At 36.0% G+C, this 23,507-nt stretch overlaps 1 pseudogene; it reads left to right on the top strand.

The window, feature by feature from the left end:
- Window positions 1-21,745: 21,745 nt before the first annotated feature.
- Window positions 21,746-21,859, top strand: LOC113930105 (annotated as a pseudogene).
- The last annotated feature ends 1,648 nt before the right edge of the window (window positions 21,860-23,507 follow it).

Raw genomic sequence — 23,507 nt, 5'->3', positions numbered from 1 at the left:
TTTCCAAAATTCTAATTTTTCCCTGAAACTCAAATTTTATTATCATCAATAAATACAGTCCTTTGTTTCCTTTTGTCAAATATTCATGTTTGAATAATCATAGTTTGTCTTTCATTCTTTCAAGTCAAAACAGTGTTCCATGGAAAAAGCATCTAGTTCAACTACTAGCTCACACAGTTGTCTAAGTGCTTTTGCTGGAGGTAACAATTATATCAGTATGTAGTAGAAATGCTTCATGCAAATTTCTTGTCTTCACACAGAATAGTACAAGACATAAAACAACGGTCAAAGTTTGATAGCATTAGTAATTATTACTGTTTCTTCAAGGATATTCTTAACTGAACCTGACCTTTTTTTCTTCTTATGAGTGCTTAGCAGTGAATAGTACAATGACAACTTGTACAATTTGATGCCAACACTCTTAAACACCATGGTTTAAGACAAGTGGTGTCTTAATATTATTTGGAAAAGTGGTTTGGACTCACAAACACCCGGACATGTCTTTGGGACCCCCAGCAGTCCACAGACCTACTCAGAACCACCAGGAAGAAGACATCCCACCCCTTCCCAACCCTCCCCACCCCACAGCAAAGCAGAGAAGTTATATGACATAGAAGTTTTATTCATCTTCTACACATAAGTCTCACTAGTGTAATCTGTAAGGGGAATTCTGTTTCCTGAGATAAAACAGGAAGCTGGTTTCTGCCATATTGTGGTTAACACCATCCTCAACGAAGTTGTCTTCACCAGTATGGCTGCCATCCTATCCCCGTTCTAGCTTGGGTGAAGAGTAAAGAAAGATTCACGGGAAACTATTGTCTTTGTAAGCATGTAAGATGGAGGGTGTACACAACTTTCAACCATGTTCCACTGACAGAAACTTGGTTCAGCCTAGTTACTGGAAGAGCCAGAAAACTGGACACTAGCTAAGCAGGCTTATGTCCTGGAAAAGAGAAAGAATGGACACTGAGAGTGTGTTTTTGTGTGTGTGTGTGTGTATGTGTGTGTGTGCGCGTGTGTCTTGGTGGAGGAAGGGAATAGACTGACAATCTCTCATGATTTTTTTAAATTTCAAGTATTTTTTTTAATTTGAAGTTTCCATATCAATGGAACAATGCGTATTTCAAAAATACATCAAAATTGGAAGTTTAAAAATATCAGTAAGTTACTGGGGAAAAAGGATCATAGAATCTTATAGGTGGACAAATTATCATTTATCTGTTGAGAGAAAAACTAGGGACTAGTTTTAGTTATATCATCTAAGGAAAATGTTTCAGAAAATGCTCTAAATAACTGTAAGTGACTCAAAATAGATTCTTTAGGAGGAGAGAAAATGAAAGGAGGAGAAAAAGTAGTGACTGATGACATTTTATTATATAGTTAATGCAGTGATAGTGTGCTTGGAATTTTGCACTATCAAAACTATGCAACATTTGTTGATGTAGAGTATTCATATAGCAAAGGAAAAATAAAAATGAATATAAATAGTACAACATCATTTAAGAAAACTAGATGTGAAGCAGGAGGAAATGAAATCTTCTCTTAAGGTTAAAAGCTCTTAAACAAGGTAAAAGATCATTTTGTGTAATGATAAAAGACAATTCATTTGAAGGAAACACTCCTCATAAAAATTGTAAGCACCAAACCACTTAGCATTCCAAACATAAAGCCTGATCTATTAGAAATGCAGGGAGAACTTGATAAAAATGGAATTATACTTAGGGCATGTAATGTATCTTTTTCAGAATTAGAAAGGTCTAGTAGAAATAAATAAGTGAGAACATATAGGAACTGAATACTGTAATAAACTCCACTCAAACATAAATATCTTGTTTTGCATTCTATGAATAGTGAATATGTATATTTTATTGGTATCTGAGGAACATTTACAAAATCGATCATGTACTTGGCTATAAGGGAGACCTTAAAGTTTTTTTTTAAGTACATATTTCAAAAGCTACAACCATTGCCATAAATTCAATGAACTTAGAAATAAATTGCAAAAATATGGTATAAGAATTGGAACTACTTCAATATAAGAAACATGTTCATAAGTAATGTTTAATTCCTGAGGAAGTACTCCTGAAATTACAATCTTCAGGAAAGTCAATGAAAGGGAGTATACTTAATAGCAAAACTGATGGACGACTCACTTGAAAATGTTTTAAATGCCTTTATATTCAAAATTGACTGAAAATAATTGGGGTAAATCCTCATCTTGTGTTAACCAGCTTTACTGCCTAACAAATAAGCCTAAAATCTTAGTGGCTTACAACATAAAAGATTTCTTTCTTGCTTATGTTGTACGAGAGCTGCATTGGTGATTGTTCTTCTCCAGGATATTGGACTGTGCCTGGGGACTCAGACTGAGATATCAGTAACTGTGTGGGGAGGGCCATTTTCATGGCCCCGGGAGATGCAATGTCCACATTTAAATCATTTACTTGCAGTTTTCCACTCAGATGTTATTGACCAAACAAATCACATGGCCAGGCCTGATGACACGGCCAGTGATACACACATTACTTATCTGGAGGCACTGAAATTCACAGGACAAGGGCAGGGCAACATCCTTTTATAGGTATAGGAAGGAGGAGAATAATTCTGAAAAATAAAATAATCTTCCAACATATCTCACATTCAAATTTTAAATAAATTACTACCATAGGTAGGTTGAGTGTCAGAATAATTACAATCTAATTTTTTTAAATGGAGGGCTAGAGTCAATATTAGAAAAATCATCAAAATAAGATTATAACATCAAATTGTATCATTAAATTGTTTTTAAAAAATCGTGATCTAGGGGGAGTGGGAGGGATGGGGTGGCTGGGTGATAGACATTGGGGAGGGTAGGTGCTATGGTGAGAGCTGTGAATTGTGTAAGGCTGTTGACTCACAGACCTGTACCTCTGAAACAAACAATACATTATATGTTAAAAAAATTGTGATCTATTAATATTTGCTTAAAGGGAGCTTGGGAAAGCCCAAGCATCACTCTTAATAATAGTGTTAAGTAGCATGGAGACAGAAGAAACATATTACATAATTCTAAACCTTGGTATTAGGCTCCTCTTGCAAAATAATGCTTTATTAAAACTCACTTCAAATCTCAGTGGCTTCCAACAACCACATTTATTTCCTTACTGTGATGGTTATTTTTTGTTTTGTGTTAACTTGATGCAGGTATGGTTATTTGGTCAACACTAGCCAGATTTACTGTGAAGATATTTGTAGATGTGATGAACATTTACTATTAGTTGATTTTAAGTAAAGCAGATTACTTTCCATAATGTGACTGGCCTCATCCAATCAGTTGTAGGTTTTAAGTGTAAAGCCAATTCCAAAGAAATAACTCTGCCTCAAAATTGCCATAGAATTCCTGCCTGGGTTTCTAGCTGACTGGTCTGTTGTATAAATTTCAGACTTGCCAGCACCCACCATCTCATGAACCAAATATTTACAATAAATCTCTGTCTCTCTTCTTCTGTCTGTGTCTTTCCTTTACATGTCATATATATATTTTATATATATGTGTGTATAAATGATTTCATTACAAAATGACAAAAAAATCTCTAAAATAGAGTTAAATTCCATAGTAAATCTACTAGACTTAAAAAAAGGCAATAGATTTTCTCTTAACTCTTAACAGAAAACCTAAACAAGTAAAAATCTATACTACAATTTTGGAAGGGGAGATTAATATACATAAAATATTCAATAATCAGTATATGAATTAGTAGTAGTAGTAAATATATTTAGTCTATTCTACCCAGCATCTCAAATTTTAAATTATTGAATAATTTCTATTTCATATGGACATCAATTGGAAAATTGCCCAAAATACTTTAGAACAAAATATGGTGAAAAAAAATTGTCTTACTGGCCAACAAATTTAGAATAACAAGGACTATGATATTAAAATTGGCCAAAAGATCTCAAGGACAGAATGGGAATATTTACGGTGGGGGTAAGCCATAGTACATTTTGTTAATATTTATTGTCCCTCTCTATTGCCTTGTAGCTTTAGGGACAAAGTGGGGAGTGGGTTATTAACAGTATAAGTAATTCCTATTGGCTTTATTTAGCAAGGTCTTCAAGAAAAATATGCACAGGAAAAAAAAAAAAAACCTGACCAGTTTGAAAGAGTGAAAAGGGATAGAATTTACAAATGCAATGTTTTTTAACTAAAGAAAGCAAGGTATGGAACTGTGCACATAATATAAGTACTTATTATAATTTTTGTAAAATAGAAAATGTCAAGAAGTCTATGCCTTCAAAAAATTAGTTGCACTGGATATATGTGAAAAGATGCATGATATGGAAAGATTTGGGTTGTGCTAGCTACTTTGGTGGAGGCAGGGGGGAGGAGTTAAGCAAAAACAACGGTAACAAAATTCCTAATATTCTAAGTAACCCATTATGTGCAACAGTGAAGTGCAAGTGGCTGAAGGTAAGGTCACTCTGAAGGCAGGTGGGAACATACACTTTGGAGTTTATTTTCCCTGATGAAAGGTCAGGTTGAATAGAACTTCTGAGAGGAATCTGGTCCTCATTTAATCACTCTTACAAAACACACTTAGACGATGAACAGAAATAAAATTTCTCTTCTCAGATTCCCCTTATCCAAGATTTTCTTAGCTGCCACATCAAACAAATCTCATTTTTTTGAAAATATTTTATTTACTCATTTGAGAGAGAGAGAGAGAGAGAAAGAGTGAGCATGAGGGTGGAGAGGGGAATAGGGAGAGGGAGAAACAGACTCCCAGCTGAGCAGGGAGCCCAGTGCAGGGCTTGGTCCCAGGACCCTGAGATCATGACCTGGGCCGAAGGCAGAGGCTTAACCGACTGGGCCACCCAGGCGCCCCAAACAAATCTCATTTAATTCAAGTCAGTTCCACTCATATTCACAGTATGTACTGAGTGATCACAGCACTCCAGTTAATGGACTAAGCATGAGAGATAGAATGTTGAAAGAAAGAGGCCCCGTTCCTGCGTCATAGCATAATTCATATTATAGGACGATAGTAATCAATTACAGTCAACTCTCAGGAAGTCTCAGGTACTGCAAATACACAGGTTCAGAAGCACATTCAGGGCACATATCTCAATTTAAGCGGATCAGTGAGGTTTTCCCAGAAAGAGCGTGTCTAATCCGAATCCCAAATGAGAAATATCTGTACTCTGTGGGTATTGAACATGATACCACAAATATTGTTCATAAACAAATACCACACTTGAGGTGTTTCCCCTTGATTCTAGAATGAGAAATACCTTGATTTCAGGCCATGAAAAAAAAAATACAGAGTACTAGAATAAAGTCAAGCGAAGCCAGGATTCTCATTGCAGAGAAAGACTCTACTTTAAAGAATGATGGATAGAACTTTCAAAGCCTTTGCTTTCACCTTATTATAAGAATCAAGTGAATGTGTACTGCAAAAACAAGAGAAGAAAATTGAAAGTATGAATTCATTTATTGAGATGAAAGATATACAAATGGGAAGAATTTCTAATATGAAGTAGAAATTAAAGGGTGCCTATTATTGATGAAAATTATAATAGCTACATGAAAATCTTTTGGATGTATTAATTATTTAACCATCTCAAAAATCCTACAAGTACATTATATGTTAGGAAAATCAGAAGGCAGTAGTAGAATTTAAATCTGGGCCTAAAGCGGTAGAGACAAATTAATATTGCAGAAATGTTAGTGGTATTTAGTTCAGGCTCCGAGTTCTGCTCCCCTTAGATGAAGTGTAGGACAAAGAAGGAAATAATAAAATAAGTAATTATAAGTGCACAGAATGGAATAAGACATTCCACAAGAAGAGGCCAGACAGGTAGGACTGAAAAACAATCACACATTTTATAGAGGAAAACTTAGACACCTGAATTTGGAGATGAAAGGAATAGTTAAGACAGGAGGAAATACTCGAAAGCTATATGATAAATACTGTGAATTGTTGAAATTCAGAGACCAAGAACCCTTCAAGCATCTAAATAAAAAGATAACACACACACACATAGACAACTATACTTACACATGTTAGCAATATAAGAAGATTAATTATAATGTGTCACCTTCTCAGTTTTGAGGAGTACACAGAGGCTGGGACCAAGTGGTCTCATACTGAAGTAAATTAAGGCTACAAGATTGCAAGCAGGAACATTGATCTCAAACACAACCCTTCCTGGCCTCCAGGGTCTCAGTCACTGTAATAAGTTGCCAGGACACCAGTAGGGTTTTTAGTCAATCAAGTCTGAGCCCAGTCTATATTTATTATGACCCAAGAAAGAGTGTTTAGAGACCTGCTGGTCTTTGGGGTAATGCCAGTAATCACAAAAAATAAGCCAACTAGTAACTCCTATCCCTAGTGGAAGCAGTCCATGGCTCACTCGCTCTATTAGACAAACCCTTTGGGTTCTCTATTAGAACCCAAAGGGGCACAGGTTATTACACTTTGGGATTTGTTGTTAAACTTGATTTGATCTGATATAGTCGATTTGACAGGAGGAGGCGGAGACAATGCTCTGTGTGATGTGGCCTCTTTCACCACAAGGAAAATGAGCCAACTTTTTGCAGAAGTCACAAACAGTGGTGGCCTTGCATACAGTGGTGGCCTTGCATCAGAAACAGAGTCCTTTACTTTGTGATTGGTCTGTGAGGGGTACATGAGGCCATGTCAATTGTGACAGACACAATCAGCATGTTGGTTCCAGTTGGTCTTACCTGTATCCACATATAAGCATCCATATGAGTGATCTGGACTTCTCAGTCTATGGTGCTGGTTCTAATGCCAGAGAGGGTTATTTGAAACTGATGGTCTGTAGACTTCCGTGTGGAAGACAAGATGTCTGTGACATTGACTACAGCCCAAGTGTTAGTAATACAATCTGCCAGGTCTTGAGGAGTAAGGCAAAGGGAATGACTTAATCTATCCCATTGTGCTGACTGGCTCTTAGCACAGTCGCATTCCAGAGTTCTCCTTGAGGCTGGATAGTTGCTACCACCCACATGACGACAGCAGTATTTATCGTTACCACCCCATTAGTAAACCAGGACCAGGCATTTAGGAGTAACTCTGTAAATCAAGGACCTCATGGAGCTAATGGTTTTGCCTCAGAAAATTGATTGAGGAATCAAACTCCCCCAAAGATCAAATTGTCACTTTTTCATGTAAAATTGAGATGGTGCTAGATCCAGGTTGTCTATGCTCTTGAATGTAGAATTACCATTTTCCACGAGGACTATTAGTCCCTTCCTTCGTTAGTTATTGAATCGAATTGACTCACTACTAAATGGGCTCAATGAGTCAGGGGGTCAGATTCCTAAAGCAGGTTAATAACTGCTTTTTTTGTTTGTTTTTTAAGTGGCGTTTTTGGGAGCTTCCTCAGGCAGGTGGCACTATTCTATTGGGGAATGGCTTCTCTGAGTTTCCACGGCAATTCCATCTTCAAAGTTGTGATTCCTCTTTCTCCTCCTGAGATTCTATGTTGCTTCTGCTTCACCAGGCTGGGGGAAACAGAGATCACTTCTCTATGTGCCTACAAGTGGCTGTCCCTGAATTGGGAGAATTCCCTCTTATGCTTAACGGATGGGAAGGGCAAATGTATCAACAACACTAACAGTTCCTATTACATTCAATGTAATATACAACAAAAGTACTTTCAAAATGCTTCTGGGCTCCACAAGACCATTTCAACTTCTCTTCACATTGTGAATCCCCATTCATTAAATTTGAGCACTTTATCCCTGCAAAACATAGACCAGATTGCTTAACATATGTGTGAGTTTGGGCTACTGCAACGTGCTATTCATTGCTTGGGAATTTGAGGAGTAAAGGGTAGGGGGAGGCCTGGCAGGGGTGGAGGCAAGAGGTGGGAAGAAAACTAAAATTGTCTTAACTTTTGGCCACTTTCTCTCTGCCTTTGCAGAGACCACCCCGGCTTTGCCCTGTGGTCCTCAATACCTTCAGTTGCTCCTGTTCTCAACACTCTCTTTTTCCTGAGACCTGGTGGGAGGGTGACCAAGGAGCCCGATGCAATAGACACGTACAAGTTTGAGTCCCCGCCTTCTCAGTGATCCCATGCAGAGCCAGAAGCGTGCATGGCTTTCACTGTTCCTGGGAAACAGGGAGGTTTTGGCTTAATCATCTTCTAAAAATAGCTGATATCAATGCAGAGGAGAGGAAGGGGTCAGATGAGCAGAGAGAGTGATTAGAAGCTACATTTACTTTCTGTTTGGAATGGCTGCCTGTTGGTCTCTACCAAAAAACTTCTTAAGTATTTTGTTCAATCAAAGCTCTATATTGAAAATCATTAATAGTTTTTTTAAAGAGGAGGTTATTAATGTATATTGAGGGTAAATTGTCTTATATTTGTCTCATGTCTTGGTGAGTGTGACATTTATATAAGTAGTATATAATCACTAAAGAAATGTCAAGTTTTTTTTCTCTTCTGGAATACTAGGAATTTTAATATTTGGACATTGTGAATCAGTTACATTTGATAAAAGAATATTGGCAGTCTATAACCAAATATTTTCAACCACTATTTCTAAATTGCTGCTTCTAAAATTATTAAAGTCATTAATTCCAGCCATTAATTTACATGTATATATTTCTAAATACATGACCATTTGTATTTTGGCACTGAAAAATTCCATGAAAGAATTGATTTAATCTGTAATTAAAATGTGTGCCTTTTTTCTTTTTTTTTAAGCACTGGATCACATCAAAAACAGAATCTCCAACACTTCAAAAGTAGGGACATTACCTCTAGATCATCTAGTTTAGATTTTGACTTGTTTTTGAAATTCTACTTTATACTTGCTCAATTTTGCTTCAAAAATAAAGGAACATCTAATGATACTTCAACAAAATTATAAGCACCGTGCACTCATTTATTCACAGTAGAAGCTAGTGTTGTAGCCACTATTATCCCGTCGCATTTTACAGAGCTAGCCACTGAGGTAAACTTCAAGCAAGTTTCAATATACATTGTTTGGTAAATATTGAACTCAATAATGAAACTTCAATGCAGAAGCAAAGGCAATATCTGACATGCAAAAATGAAAATAACTTTGTCAGATTGCAATTTATAGCTAACTTATTCCTAAAAATGCCAATGATGGTTTATCATTTCAGGATCTCTTTCTGTGCCTCACATTATACATCATAAGTAGCACACGTTACCAATTTCTCAATTTTTTTTTTTATAGACAATGGATTGCAAGATTATAGGGATTTAATGAAAGGGGGCTATAAAAAGTCAAATGACAATTTTAAAGAAAACTTCAATTGAACTGGGTACTTTTCTAGGTAAGGAAGACACATAAGCAATGAAAAATCCATGGTCGATATCTTCATGCATCTTACATTCTACTAAGAAGACAATGGAACATAATAAAAAAATAGTAAAATATATAAAATGTCACAAGGTGATAAGTACTATAACGAAAAACAAACCCAAAATTCCAGGAGTGGGTCGATGGGATTACATGTAAATGGGTAACCAGAAAAATCCTCAGAGAGAAGGTGATATTTAAAGAAAGATTGAAAGATGTTAGGTAGTAAGCCATTTACATCTGGGACAGATCATTCCAGGAAGTGCCAATTCTTGGAGGCAAACGACCCAGTGTTTTGAGTTTAGCAAATGGCTATGGTGAAGTAAATTAGGCAAAGGGTAGGAGTTGAGATCAGAAAAATAATGGTGGTGTTATTTGCTGCTCACTCAGAAAATTACAGAAAAGGGTTTAAGAATGTATCTAAGGCATGGCTTGAGTAACTAGAAGCATGTGGTTGCCATAAACTGGGATAAAGAAGATGGTGGAAGGGAGCTGGACTGGAGGCAAAGATCAGGAATTTGGTATTGAATTCACCGAGATTAAAAGATGCCAGTTAGATATTCAAGCAGAGTTATCAAGTGCACAGGTAAACAAAGTTTGAAGTTCAGAGACGAGGTATGTATGGAGAGAAGATACATATTTTATTAAATATAGATTTCCATAAGTGGACTTTTTTCTAGTTTTTGAAGGAGGATTCGGCTCCAGACATTTCATAGAGTCATATATGGTATATACAATATGTTAGATTATAATATGTAATATGCATCTGTGTGTGTGTGTGTGTGTGTGTGTATAATTTTTCAATGTATTTTTTGTTAGTTTTTGCCTACTAGGAAAATAATACATAGGTTTTATGGGAATGGAGTGATGATTCATTTTATGTGTCGACCCGGCTAGACTATGGTGCTCAGCTGTTTGGTCAACCTCTAGTATAGATGTCAATGTGAAGGTATTTTGTAGTTGTGATTAGTATCCACAATCAGTTGATTTTTAAGGAAAGGAAATTTCCTTTGATAATGTGGGTGAGTCTCATCCAACTAGTTGAATGCTCTTAAGAGCAAACACTGAGCTTTCACAGACCAAGAAAACATTTTGCCTCAAGACCGCAGCATAGAAATTCTGCCAGAGTTTCCAGCCTGCCATATTTCTGACTCAAAGCTACCTCAAATCCTGTCTGGGATTCCAGCGTGAGGGTCTGCTCCAAGATTTCAGACTTGCTACCCCCAGAACTGGGTGTGAGACACTTCCTTAAAGTAAATCTCTTTAAGGATAGATCTATACATCCTATTGGTTCTGTTTCTCTGGTGTACCCTGACAGATACCAGTAGACAGAAAGCCTGATTTTTATTATTTCTTCTGCTTCTTTTTCATTCATAACATAAAACCTGATGCCCAGTATGCATTCAACTTCAATACATAGTTGAAGAATGCTGGATTGTTTTTAGGAACTGGAAGGATTTATGATGTTGGAGATGCAAAAAGTCTTACAGTTCTACATTGTTATGAGCTCCCAAACTCAGAATAATTCTCCATATCCATCAAGCCCTATATAATGTCCAGCACGTGGTGTGTACCTACTAAATATTTTTGAATGCAAAATCTATTATTTAATAAGTTAGTAAGTGAATGATGACTAAACATTCTCATTTTTTTTTCTCCTGAGAACATAGCCCATTAAAAGATGACAGCAAGATTATATGTCTAAAAGCCTGGAATAAAGTCAAGATCATACAAATACTGATGTAAACAGTAACAACAGATATTATTCATGTACAAGTCTACTAAAACTGTTCACTAAATATATTCACAGGTAATGTGAATAATATCACTTACACAATTTATAAAATTAAAAAATTAAAAACTAAAGTGAAATAAATGTTTCCTTTACAGTAAACTGCTTATTTAGTATTAAATATTGTAGTGGGTAATTTTAGAGTGAACCCTCTGTTTATATGCTACATAAATCTATTGCAAATGTGAATTGGTATCACTCTATCCCATTTAGAATATGATTTTGGAGTAATGATAACAAGTTTTGAGAATCATTTAAATAATAAAGCTATATTAATGAGGAGGAGAGTGGGGGAGATGGGGTAATTGGGTGATGGGCATTAAGGAGGGTACTTGATGTAATGAGCACTGGGTGTTATATGCAACTGATGAATCACTAAATTCTACTTCTGAAACTAATAATACACTATGTGTTAGCTAAATTGAATTTAAATGAAAATTTTAAAAAAATAAATGACTTATTTTTTACATATATGTCCACTATATATTTTGCTGCATTGTTGAAGAATGACAAAGCCCTAGTAACAACATTATACCTACTGAATATTCTTTTCGATTTCTTGTATTTTTTTATTTTTCTTTTTAACCCAAACAATTATATGCAAGCAATTGTTTTCTGACATATACATCTTATTGTTCTGTCTAAATTAGGGCTGAGTAACATGTCACCAAACACACCTCACTTTTCAATAACTGATGACTGAATTATTATTAATGTACTGTGGACTTTCCAAATAATAACCTAGCACAGCATTAAACTAACTGCTGTTTGTTAACACGATCATTCCCAAATCATTAAATGCTTAGAAATTTGCTAAGTGATTATAACAAATGGCACATGAAATCAATTTTAATATTTAATGCTATATATATTTTTAGTTTCTGATTAAAACATAGACATTGATTTATAGTTTTAATTTTTTAATATTGGATCTATATAGCAAAATAAGCAGCTTTTCTTATGATTAATCCCAAACTTTATACAGGTAGATAGCAGAAATTTCTACCTACATTTCTGAGAGAGTAATTTTGGGAGGGGCTATATTTATAGTCAGCTTATTTTATTGACATCTTTTCATTTGCTCCCAATTAATCGTACCATTAACAACAAGAAGAAAAGAACTTAGGTTACAGCTTCCAAAAGTGATTTTCATCTATAAATATTTCTTGTGCTATAAAGAAATTTTATTTTAGATTTTATAAGATTAGATAAAATGAGACTGCACCTTCAAAGTCGGTAACTTAGAAATGGCACACATTTCTTTGTGAGCATGTAACAGGTTTTATCATGATAAGAAAATATAAATAAAGTTGTAATTTTTCTTCTATTTGGAAATTACATACTACATTGTATTTTGCATAATATGTGATACTTGATTAAGCTATACCCTTGGTGAAATTTACACCTGATGTGGCAACTCTATTTTGAAAGGAAACAGCTGTTTTGGTAATGTTCCTGTGGTTTTATGAACACAATGTTTCCTTTATGAGACAAAGTGGATTCAAATGAGCTTTCTCAACTCCCTCCAGAAACAAATTTCTCAAATGTTTTGTAACTTACTATTGCTTGATAAATGTTATATTGCAGATTATTCTAGGTGTTATGCCTAGGGCTCCTTAAGTGCTGCCATTTGCTTGTTTATTTTCTTCTCGGGCTAGGGAATTGCTTTATGAACTCCCAAGTCATAAAGGAGAGCAGCAGAGTGGGAAGAAAGACATTTGGTATAATACTTCGTTGACTGAAAAGGAAATTGGATTTTACCTCTTGCAAAGGAGGTCACAAATTTTATTGTTAAATGGGCTCAAGTATACTTATTTAATAAGACGTGGACCTAAAATGGGAGTGTTCTTTAATTCCAGGCCCCCAGCAAATATGCAATAACATATTTTTCATAGAATTTTCACATTTGGTTACCTAAACTTTTATTATAAGCTTGATAGATTGTTTTCCATATTTGTTTTTGACCTTGCTATATGGATAAAGTACACTTGTTTAAACACAGTAATCCTTATGTGGGAAGTAGAGTTATTTATATTTGACATAAATTCCTGGAAGTGATTTATAAGGCAGCTAAAATGTATTAAGCCAGTGTTGAAAGGGGAATGTCGTTAAATATATGTGCACAGTGCTGGCAAGGATTCCAATTTAGGCTTTGTCTGAACTGCTTAAGAATAGTTGTCTGTGCTTTAGAGGAACTGCATGGAAAGTAGAGAACAGAAATTTAAATGTATAATTGTATAATACATCAGGCAGCATGCATTTTTAATCCATATCCCTAAATCTAGTGAAATAGAATTATCTGGTATCAAACCTACTTCTTTCAATAGCTATAGATTCATTATTGCATATGATTGCCTATATATTATATTATGCACATATTATAATTCTTTCTATAATTTACTCTAAGTTTTCTAAGAGTGTATTGAAAAACATAAATGAGATTTAGCAGGAAAATGGGAATATGGGAATTTCAGAGTCAATAAATCAAATATACCTAAAAATGAAAAAAAAATAATAAATATGGAGTGACTAACAGTGCCTAGTTCTTAGTTCTTAGTGACTTCATGGTAAACCATTATAAGTACTAGTTTTTCTCTCTTTCAAGAAAGTGTGAGAAAGAAGTTTAAGTGAGAAAATAAATGTTTGGAAGCTCTAAATTTCCATAAATAGAACAGTGGTGAGTGTAAACGCACTTCTTAATGAAGGTCACATGCTGGATCATGTAAAATTCTTTGCCCTGTGAAGGTCAATATAATCCAAGGTTGCCTATACTGCATTTCTCATGCTTTCAACCCATCATTTACTTGTGGCATCCTTTTCTTCAATAACTACATTACAATTTCCAGGAACTCACAAACCTGGGAAGTCAAACGGACACATTCTCTATCCTTACTGCTCCATAAACCCCTATTTCAGCTTGTAGATTTTTCCAATCAGTCTGGAAACACTTGGAAGAGAATTTGCTTCACATCTGCTTCCATCAGAATCCATTCCACAGCTTATATGTCTACTGTCTTGTGGATTCTAATTCTTCTCTGGTGCTACAGCTGCTGTCTTATTCCCGTGGTAAAGCTACCACCTCTTTTATGTATTTATTTATTTTTATTATGTTATGTTAATCACCATACATTACATCATTAGTTTTTGATGTAGTGTTCCATGATTCATTGTTTGTGTATAACACCCAGTACTCCATGCAGAACGTGTCCTCTTTAATACCCATCACCAGGCTAACCCTTCCCTCCACCCCCCTCCCCTCTAGAACCCTCAGTTTATTTCTCAGAGTCCACAGTCTCTCATGGTTTGTCTCCCCCTTCCAATTCCCCCCCTTTCATTTTTCCCTTCCTACTCTCTTCTTTTTTATAACATATAACGTATTATTTGTTTCAGAAGTACAGGTCTGTGATTCAACAGTCTTACTCAATTCACAGCGCTCACCATAGCGCATACCCTCCCCAATGTCTATCACCCAGCCACCCCATCCCCCCCATTCCAGCAACCCTCAGTTTGTTTCTTGAGATTAAGAGTTCCTCAGAGCAGTGAGATCATATGATACATGTCTTTCTCTGATTGACTTATTTCGCTCAGCATTAACACCCTCCAGTTCCATCCATTATCAAACACCTAAAAAAGCATGTTCCTAACACACAGCTGTTGTGTGTAACAGGTTTTATTCTAAGTGTGGGTTTACCCAGTGGTAGTTCTGCACAGCTTAGCAAAGGACACAATTCAAAATTGGAATTTCTACCTAGAAATATCTCTGCTGCTCTTTGACACAAGAAATGTCTCATGGGGACTGGGATGGTATTCATTTCCTACAATGACCTTTCTCGTTCCCCTCTCTCTCTATGCAAACTCTTTCTCTAAATTCTTCTTTCTGATTCAGTGCCCTGAAACTCTGTTCCTTGAAGTCCACTTTTAGGAAATACTACATTTTTATTAATTTGTTTCCCGCTTATATAATGTTTGGGGAAGTCTGTTTATTTTTATCAAAAAGTGCTTGTTCTACTAAAAGTAGTATTGTCTTCCTACAGATATCAATTAAAACAATATATTTCCTATTATACTTATTTATTATGGATTCATTACTTAATATAATTTAAAAAATCAAATGCTAGAGCTAATATGCATAAGATACTTGTTTACAAATAAAAAACAACTATAAAATGCTAAAAATCTCTATGATAGCTTTCATTAAAACATCAGTAGCAACACCTGTTAGCTGATGTTCATGACTATAAATTTAGGTAAAATAAGATATTTTGCATAGTAATTTTACCTAACTATCTTTTGTTAATATCCGCCATAGTATTTCTTTTAGAGTTCTTGCACCCAACTCCATGAGGCCAGGAGGTGCGTTCCCCCCCACACAACAGCAAGAAATTCTTGGACACCAGCAGGGTGTCCTAAAATTCAACTCAATTCTGACATTATCTACCTGGAGATGGCATTAGTTCCATGGTTAAGGGTTCAGTCCTACAAGATTGCCCCCTACCGTGCCACTTCAGACTCCAGTCACAAGCCTCAGGCTATTACCAGTGCTTCTGAATAAGCAGCTACAGATTGGCTGTTCCAAAAACCTCCTTCTTGGGTACCATTAATTTTTTATAACAGCTCACAGAACTCGGGTAAACACTTATGTAGGTTTATCAGTTTATTAAAGGATATAATAAAGGACATGAATCAACAGCCAGATGAAGAGATACATAGGGCAATGTCACAAACAAAGGAGCTTCCTGTTCTCATGGAGCTTGGGTCCTGGCTTGGTAGCATGTGGGAGCACTCTGGTTTCCCAAGCATGGAAACTCTCCAAGAAGGACCAAAACGTGGTCCTCTAGGGTTTTTATGGAGACTTCATTACATAGTCATGATTGGCTATTGGTTGATTAAACATCCACAAGCCCCTCTCCTTACCCCAGAGGTTAGGGAGTGGGACTGAATGTTCCAACCCTTTAATTACATGGTTGGTCCTCCTGGCAACCAGTCCCTGACCTCGGGTGTGGTTTAAAGGACACTTTCATTACTAACAAGACACCATTCATTTTTATGGCTCTGAAGCATTTTCAAGAACTGTGGATAAAGATCAAACATATCTGAAAAATATGTATTTCTTATAAATCATTATGTCACAGTATTATTTTGGGTAAACAACTGACAGATTCAAAGTCACAGCAAATTTTTTTATGTTATGATATTCATGAATCTAGATATTAATATCCACGACCAAGATTTTGTAATCCTCTAAAAGGTAACTTTTTTTTTACAGCTCTATGCTATCTATCTATCTATCTATCTATCTATCTATCTATCTATCTAAACATTTTTTTCCATTTATTTATTTTTTTAATTAACATATAATGTATTATTTGTTTCAGGGCTACAGGTCGTGACTCATCAGTCTTACACAATTCACAGCACTCACCATAGCACATACCTTCCTCAATGTCCATCACACAAGCAACCCATCCCTCCCACCCCCCTCTACTCCAGCAACCCTCAGTTTGTTTCCTGAGATTAAGAGTCTCTTATGGTTAGTTATTTTAATTCACAAAATGACTCTGAGAAGTGCATAGCTACTTTTTTATTTGGGGGGATGGGGTAGGACTTTTAATTTTCCTCTTCGCAACCCTAGGCCAAATATTCTTGGAAAGCATACCCACACCTCCAAATCTATTTAAGTTCTCTCTGTATTCCAGATACCATCTATTTCAGCATGGGACAGATACAATGTGTCTCCTCATGTGGTGAGTGGGCATCTAATGGAAAGAGACTGCAATGGCTGAACTCCTATGTGTATTACATATATAAAAAGGTTTTTTTATTGATTGATGTGGGGATGCAAACACCCACAATGGCATTTTAAAAATAGACTTTATTTTAGATTTGCAGAAAAATTGAGAAGATAGTACAAAGAGTTCCCATGTACACCATACCCAGTTTTGCCTATTGTTAACATTTTCCATTAATGTGGTGCATATGCTACAATTAACAAATCAATGTGGATACATTCACATTAACTAATGTCCATTCTTTTTTCTTTTTTAAGTTTTTATTTAAATTCCAATTAGTTAACATATAGTGCAATATTAATTTCAGGTGTAGAATTTAGTGATTCATCACTTACATACAACACCCAGTGCTCATCCCAACAAGTGCTGTCCTTAATACCCAACACCCACGTAGTCCATTCCCCCACCTACCTCCCCTCCAGCAACCCTCAGTTTGTTTTCTATAGTTAAGAGTCCTTTTTATGGTTTGCCTATGTCTCTTTTTTCCATTCAGATTTCCATTCTAGTAGTCTCTTTCCTTTTATAAAATGCATTTGAATTTCCAAGGACTTAAACTTATTTAAATTTAATAATGCCACTAATTTCTAAATAAGGAGTTGCCTATTTAGAAGTAAATGTATTTTGAAGTAGATATATTTTAACCATATAGATTTTTCTCAGAAATATTATGATAACAACATCAACATTTAATCTTTTTTTAAAATTTTAAAATCCATGTCTTTATTACTTTTTGCACAAAATATCATTGTCTGCTAATACAAATCGTCAAAATTGCACTTAAATACATGTGGGAGGGTATGTTTTAAATTTAATGTGAAGAGCAACTTTCACATGGAATCTGAGACAGATGGAATCCTTCATTGAGCAGAAACACAGATTCCATGATGCTCCTAATATAATATAATTAAACATCCACTTTAACAGCAAGAAGTTTCTGACCTGTGTTTCACCACTGCATGGTCAGTATTGTGTGGGCTATCCATAGCCTTTTTTTTAAAACTATTATTATGTTAATCACCATACATTACATCAATAGTTTTTGATGTAGTGTTCCATTATTCATTGTTTGCATATAACACCCAGTGCTCTATTCAATACCTGCCCTCTTTAATACCCATCACCAGGCTAACCCATCCCCCCCAGCCCCCCTCCCCTCTAGAACCCTCAGTTTGTTTCTCAGAGTCCATAGTCTCTCAGGTTCACCTCCCCCTCCAATTCCCCCCCTTCATTTTTCCCTTCCCGCTATCTTTTTTTTTAAAAAACATATAATGTATTATTTCTTTCAGAGGTACAGGTCTGTGATTCCACAGTCTTACACAATTCACAGTGCTCACCATGGCACATACCCTTCCCCATGTCTATCACCCAGCCACTCCATCCCTCCCACCCCCCACCACTCCGGCAACCTTCAGTTTCCTGAGATTAAGAGTTCCTCGTATCAGTGAGTTCATATGATACATGTCTTTCTCTGATTGACTTATTTTGCTTAACGTAATACCCTCTAATTCCATCCACGTCATTGCAAATGGCAAGATTTCTTTTTTGATGGCTGCATAATATTCCATTACACACACACACACACACACACACACACACACACACACACACACACACACCCCACATCTTCTTTATCCATTCATCTGTTGATGGACATCTTGGCTCTTTCCATAGTTTGGCTATTGTGGACATTGCTGCTATAAACATTGGGGTGCATGTACCCCTTAGGATCACTACACTTGTATCTTTGGGGTAAATACCCCATAGTGCAATTGCTGGGTCATAGGGTAGCTCTATTTTCAACTTTTTGAGGAACCTCCATACTGTTTTCCAGAGTGGCTGCACCAGCTTGCATTCCCACAGTGTAGGAGGGTTCCCCTTTCTCCGCATCCCCGCCAACATCTGTCGGTTCCTGACTTGTTAATTTTAGCCATTCTGACTGGTGTGAGGTGGTATCTCATTGAGGGTTTGATTTGGATTTCCCTGATGCCAAGTGATGTTGAGCACTTTTTCATGTGTCTGTTGGCCATTTGGATGTCTTCTTTGGAAAAAATGTCCATTCATGTCTTCTGCCCTTTTCTTGATTGGATTATTTGTTCTTTGGGTGTTGAGTTTGAGAAGTTCTTTATAGATTTTGGATACTAGTCCTTTATCTGATATGCCATTTGCAAATATCTTCTCCCATTTTGTCAGTTGTCTTTTGGTTTTGTTGACTGTTTCCTTTGCTGTACAAAATCTTTTTATCTTGATGAGGTCCCAATAGTTCATTTTGCCCTTGTTTCCCTTGCCTTTGGCGATGTTTCTAGGAAGAAGTTGTGGCGGCTGAGGTCGAAGAGGTTGCTGCCTGTGTTTTCCTCTAGAATTTTGATGGACTCCTGTCTCACATTGAGGTTTTTCAACCATTTTGAGTCTATTTTTGTGTGTGGTGTAAGGAAATGGTCCAGTTTCATTCTTCTGCATGTGGCTGTCCAATTTTCCCAACACCATTTGTTGAAGAGACTATCTTTTTTCCATTGGACATTCTTTCCTGCTTTGTTGAAGATTAGTTGACCATAGAGTTGAGGATCCATTTCTGGACTCTCTATTCTGTTCCATTGATCTATGTGTCCGTTTTTGTGCCAGTACCATACTGTCTTGATGATGACAGCTTTGTAATAGAGCTTTAAGTCCAGAGTTGTGATGCCGCCAGCTTTGCTTTTTTTTTTTTTTAACATTCCTCTGGCTATTCAGGGTCTTTTATGGTTCCATACAAATTTTAGGATTATTTGTTCCATTTCTTTGAAAACAGTGGATGGTATTTTGATGGGGATTGCACTGAATGTGTAGATTGCTCCAGGTAGCTTTGACATCTTCACAATATTTCTTCTTCCAAATCCATGAGCATGGAACTTTTTTCCATTTCTTTGTGTCTTCCTCACTTTCTTTCATGAGTATTTTATAGTTTTCTGAGTACAGATTCTTTGCCTCTTTGGTTAGATTTATTCCTAGGTATCTTATGGTTTTGGGTGCAATTGTAAATGGGATTGACTCCTTAATTTCTCTTTCTTCTGTCTTGTTGTTGGTATATGGAAATGCCACTGATTTCTGTGCATTGATTTTATATCCTGCACTTTACTGAATTCCTGTATGAGTTCTAGTAGTTTTGGTGTGGAGTCTTTTGGGTTTTCCACATAAAGTATCATATCATCTGCAAAGAGTGAGAGGTTGACTTCTTCTTTGCCGACTTGGATCCTTTTTATTTATTCAGTTGTCTGATTGTTGTGGCTAGGACTTGTAGTACTATGTTGAATAGCAGTGGTGATAGTGGACAGCCCTGGCGTGTTCCTGACCTTAGGGGGAAAGCTCTCAGTTTTTCCCCATTAAGAATGATACTCGCAGTGGGTTTTTCATAGGTGGCTTTTATGATATTGAGGTACGTACCCTCTATCCCTATACTCTGAAGAGTTTTGATCAAGAAAGGATGATGTACTTTGTCAAATGCTTTTTCTGCATCTATTGAGAGGATCATATAATTCTTGTTCTTTCTTTTATTAGCGTATTGTATCATGTAGATTGATTTGGAGATGTTGAACCACGCTTGCAGCCCAGGAATAAATCCCACTTGGTCATGGTGAATAGTCCTTTTAATGTACTATTGGATCCTATTGACTAATATTTTTGTGAGAATTTTTGCATCCATGTTCATCAGGGATATTGGTCTGTAATTTTCCTTTTTGATGGGTCTTCATCTGATTTTGGGATCAAGGTAATGCAGGCCTCATAAAATAAGTTTGGAAGTTGTCCTTCCATTTCAATTTTTTGGAACAGTTTCAGAAGAATAGGTATTAATTCTTCTTTAAATGTTTGGTAGAATTCCCCTGGGAAGCCATCTGGCCCTGGGCTCTTGTTTGTCGGGAGATTTTTGATGACTGCTTCAATTTCCTTAGTGGTTATAGGTCTGTTCAGGTTTTCTATTTCTTCCTGATTCAATTTTAGTAGTTGATATATCTCTAGGAATACATCCATTTCTTCCAGATTATCTAATTGCTGGCATAGAGTTGCTCATAATATGTTCTTATAATTGTTTGTATTTCTTTAGTGTTGGTTGTGATCTCTCCTCTTTCATTCATGATTTTATTTATTTGGGTCATTTCTCTTTTCTTTTTGATAAGTCTGACCAGGGGTTTATCAATCTTATTAAGTCTTTCAAAGAACCAGCTCCTAGTTTCGTTGATCTCTTCCACTGTTCTTTTGGTTTCTATTTCATTGATTTCTGTTCTGATCGTTATTATTTTTCTTCTCCTGCTTGGTTTAGGTTTTATTTGGTGTTCTTTCTCCAGCTCCTTTAGGTGTAGGGTTTATTTAGGTGTATTTGAGACCTTTCTTGTTTCTTGAGAAAGGCTCATATTGCTATATACTTTCCTCTTAGGACTGCCTTTGCTGCATCCCAAAGATTTTGAACAGTTGTGTTTTCATTTTCATTTGTTTCCATGAATTTTTTTAATTCTTCTTTAATTTCCTGGTTCACCCATTCATTTGTTAGTAGGATGTTCTTTAGCCTTCGTGTATTTGAGTTCTTTCTGAGTTTCCTCATTTGATTGAGTTCTAGTTTCAAAGCATTGTGGTCCAAAAATATGCAGGGAATGATCCCAGTCTTTTGGTATTGGTTGAGACCTGATTTGTGACCTAGGATGTGATCTATTTTGGAGAATATTTCATGGGCACTAGAGAAGAATGTGTATTCTGTTGTTTTGGGATGGAATGTTCTGAATATATCTGTGAAGTCCATTTGGTCCAGTGTGTCATTTAAAGTCTTTATTTCCTTGTTGATCTTTTGCTTAGATGATCGCTTCTCAACCTTTTGGCTAAGATCAAGTGTAGTAACTCTTCTTATCAGTTTAACATTTTTATCTTTAAATATGATTTAGAAATGACCAAAACAGATCTTTCAGACTCTGAAAGAGAGACAGAAAATGTGAAGGGCATCTTGAGAACTGCTATGGAATTTATTTTGAATTCTTTCAAAAAGTTATTTTAAAGTGCTTCTATCTATCAAAAAGAACCAGTCCAAAAACTACTGCCTTTTAGAGAAAGGTCTCATTTTCTTCCTCTTAACACCAATAGATAAAATATTAATTGAGTCCTGTTTAGGTAAACATATTCTATTGTGAAAAATATCTGTATGAGCTGATTTCAAAAAAGTGCATTTTGAGTTCCATAAATTTTTAACTATTTTCTGAAACCACAACAGAGACTACTATGGACTGTGGATTCAATGATGGTTTCTTTCAAAATCCTTATATTGAAACCCCAATGTCCATCTGGAGGTGGGGCCTGTGGTAGGTGACAAAGTCATGAGGGTGGGGCCCTTTGAATGGGTTTAGTGCTTTTACAGGAAGAGACAGGAGAGAGACCATCTTTCTGTCTTGAGAAGATACAGCGTGAAGATATCTTTCTGCAAACCAGGAAGCACGCCCTCCCAGGGAACAGAACCAGCAGCACCTTGATCATGCACATGTCAGCTTCTGGAAGTCCGAAAATAAATTGTCATTAAGCCATCCAGTCTGTGGCATTTGTTACAGCAAGCCAAACTAAGAGAGTATGAAAAAATATATTATTTTTGAAGTAGTACTTTCCTAGTTTATTCTTCCATTAAGTATGTGAGGAAATTTGAAACAGTTTCTTGTCACTGAAATTTGTTTACTATCAAGGGAGAAAGTCTGTAGACTCAGACAAATATTTTTAAAAGCAAAATGAGGACACTGCTGTGATGAGCTGGGCAAGAGCTTTTCCAAAGTAATTAGAGTTTGACTTTTTGAAACTTGTTGGTAAAGTGAATGTTTTTAACTTAGGTATTGTTAGAGAGTCATAAGCCTGCTGATCAGGGAAGATAGATTTCTTAACCCATGGTTGGCTATAACATTAGTGATACACTTGAACTGGCATATTATACTCTGAACTTAAATTTCAATGTATTAAAATGATTTTTTAAGAAGAATAAAGACTTTTTTTTTCCCTCTTAGCTAAAGAAGACAATGAACTCCTGGATTGTCGTCAAAGGTAATGTCATGTCTAACTCTGTAACCTGAGTAGGTTTCTCACTATTGGCAGATACTAGCACCATTTCACATTAGGAGCTTACTTGCTTGCTACAAGTATCACAAGACATAAAATATAATTTAAAAAAAAAAACTGGAAATGCACAAGGCATATTTATGGAAAGCATTTTACCCTTTAAAAAAGTTCTCTTAAAAAGAATGTAAAGTTCCTGAGATGCAGGGCATTGAGGCAGCGTGGTAGCCATATTAACAGTGCTAATTAAGAAAGATTGTTGGTGGAGAAAGTGGGGAGAAAGCATCACCCTCTTACACTTTTCCTTATTTTTTTTTTGTTTTTAAAATTTTGCTTGTTTCTGGTTTTGTTCTGTCTTAATGTGAGACCATATCCATAGAAAATGCAAAAACATGTATGTGCAGGTTAAAAATAAGTTTAAACCACACCTTATAGAGCATCATCCATCATGAGGTAGACTGTGGCCAGTCCCCAGTAGGCATCGTGGTCCCACCTCCATTCATGTGCCTCACTTTCCTTTTCAGAAGTATCCATA

Source organism: Zalophus californianus, chromosome 5 (assembly GCF_009762305.2).
Source record: "Zalophus californianus isolate mZalCal1 chromosome 5, mZalCal1.pri.v2, whole genome shotgun sequence".
Taxonomy (NCBI): Eukaryota; Metazoa; Chordata; class Mammalia; order Carnivora; family Otariidae; genus Zalophus; species Zalophus californianus.
The sequence above is the reverse complement of the archived record's forward strand: the minus strand, read 5'-3'. Positions and strand labels throughout refer to the sequence as shown.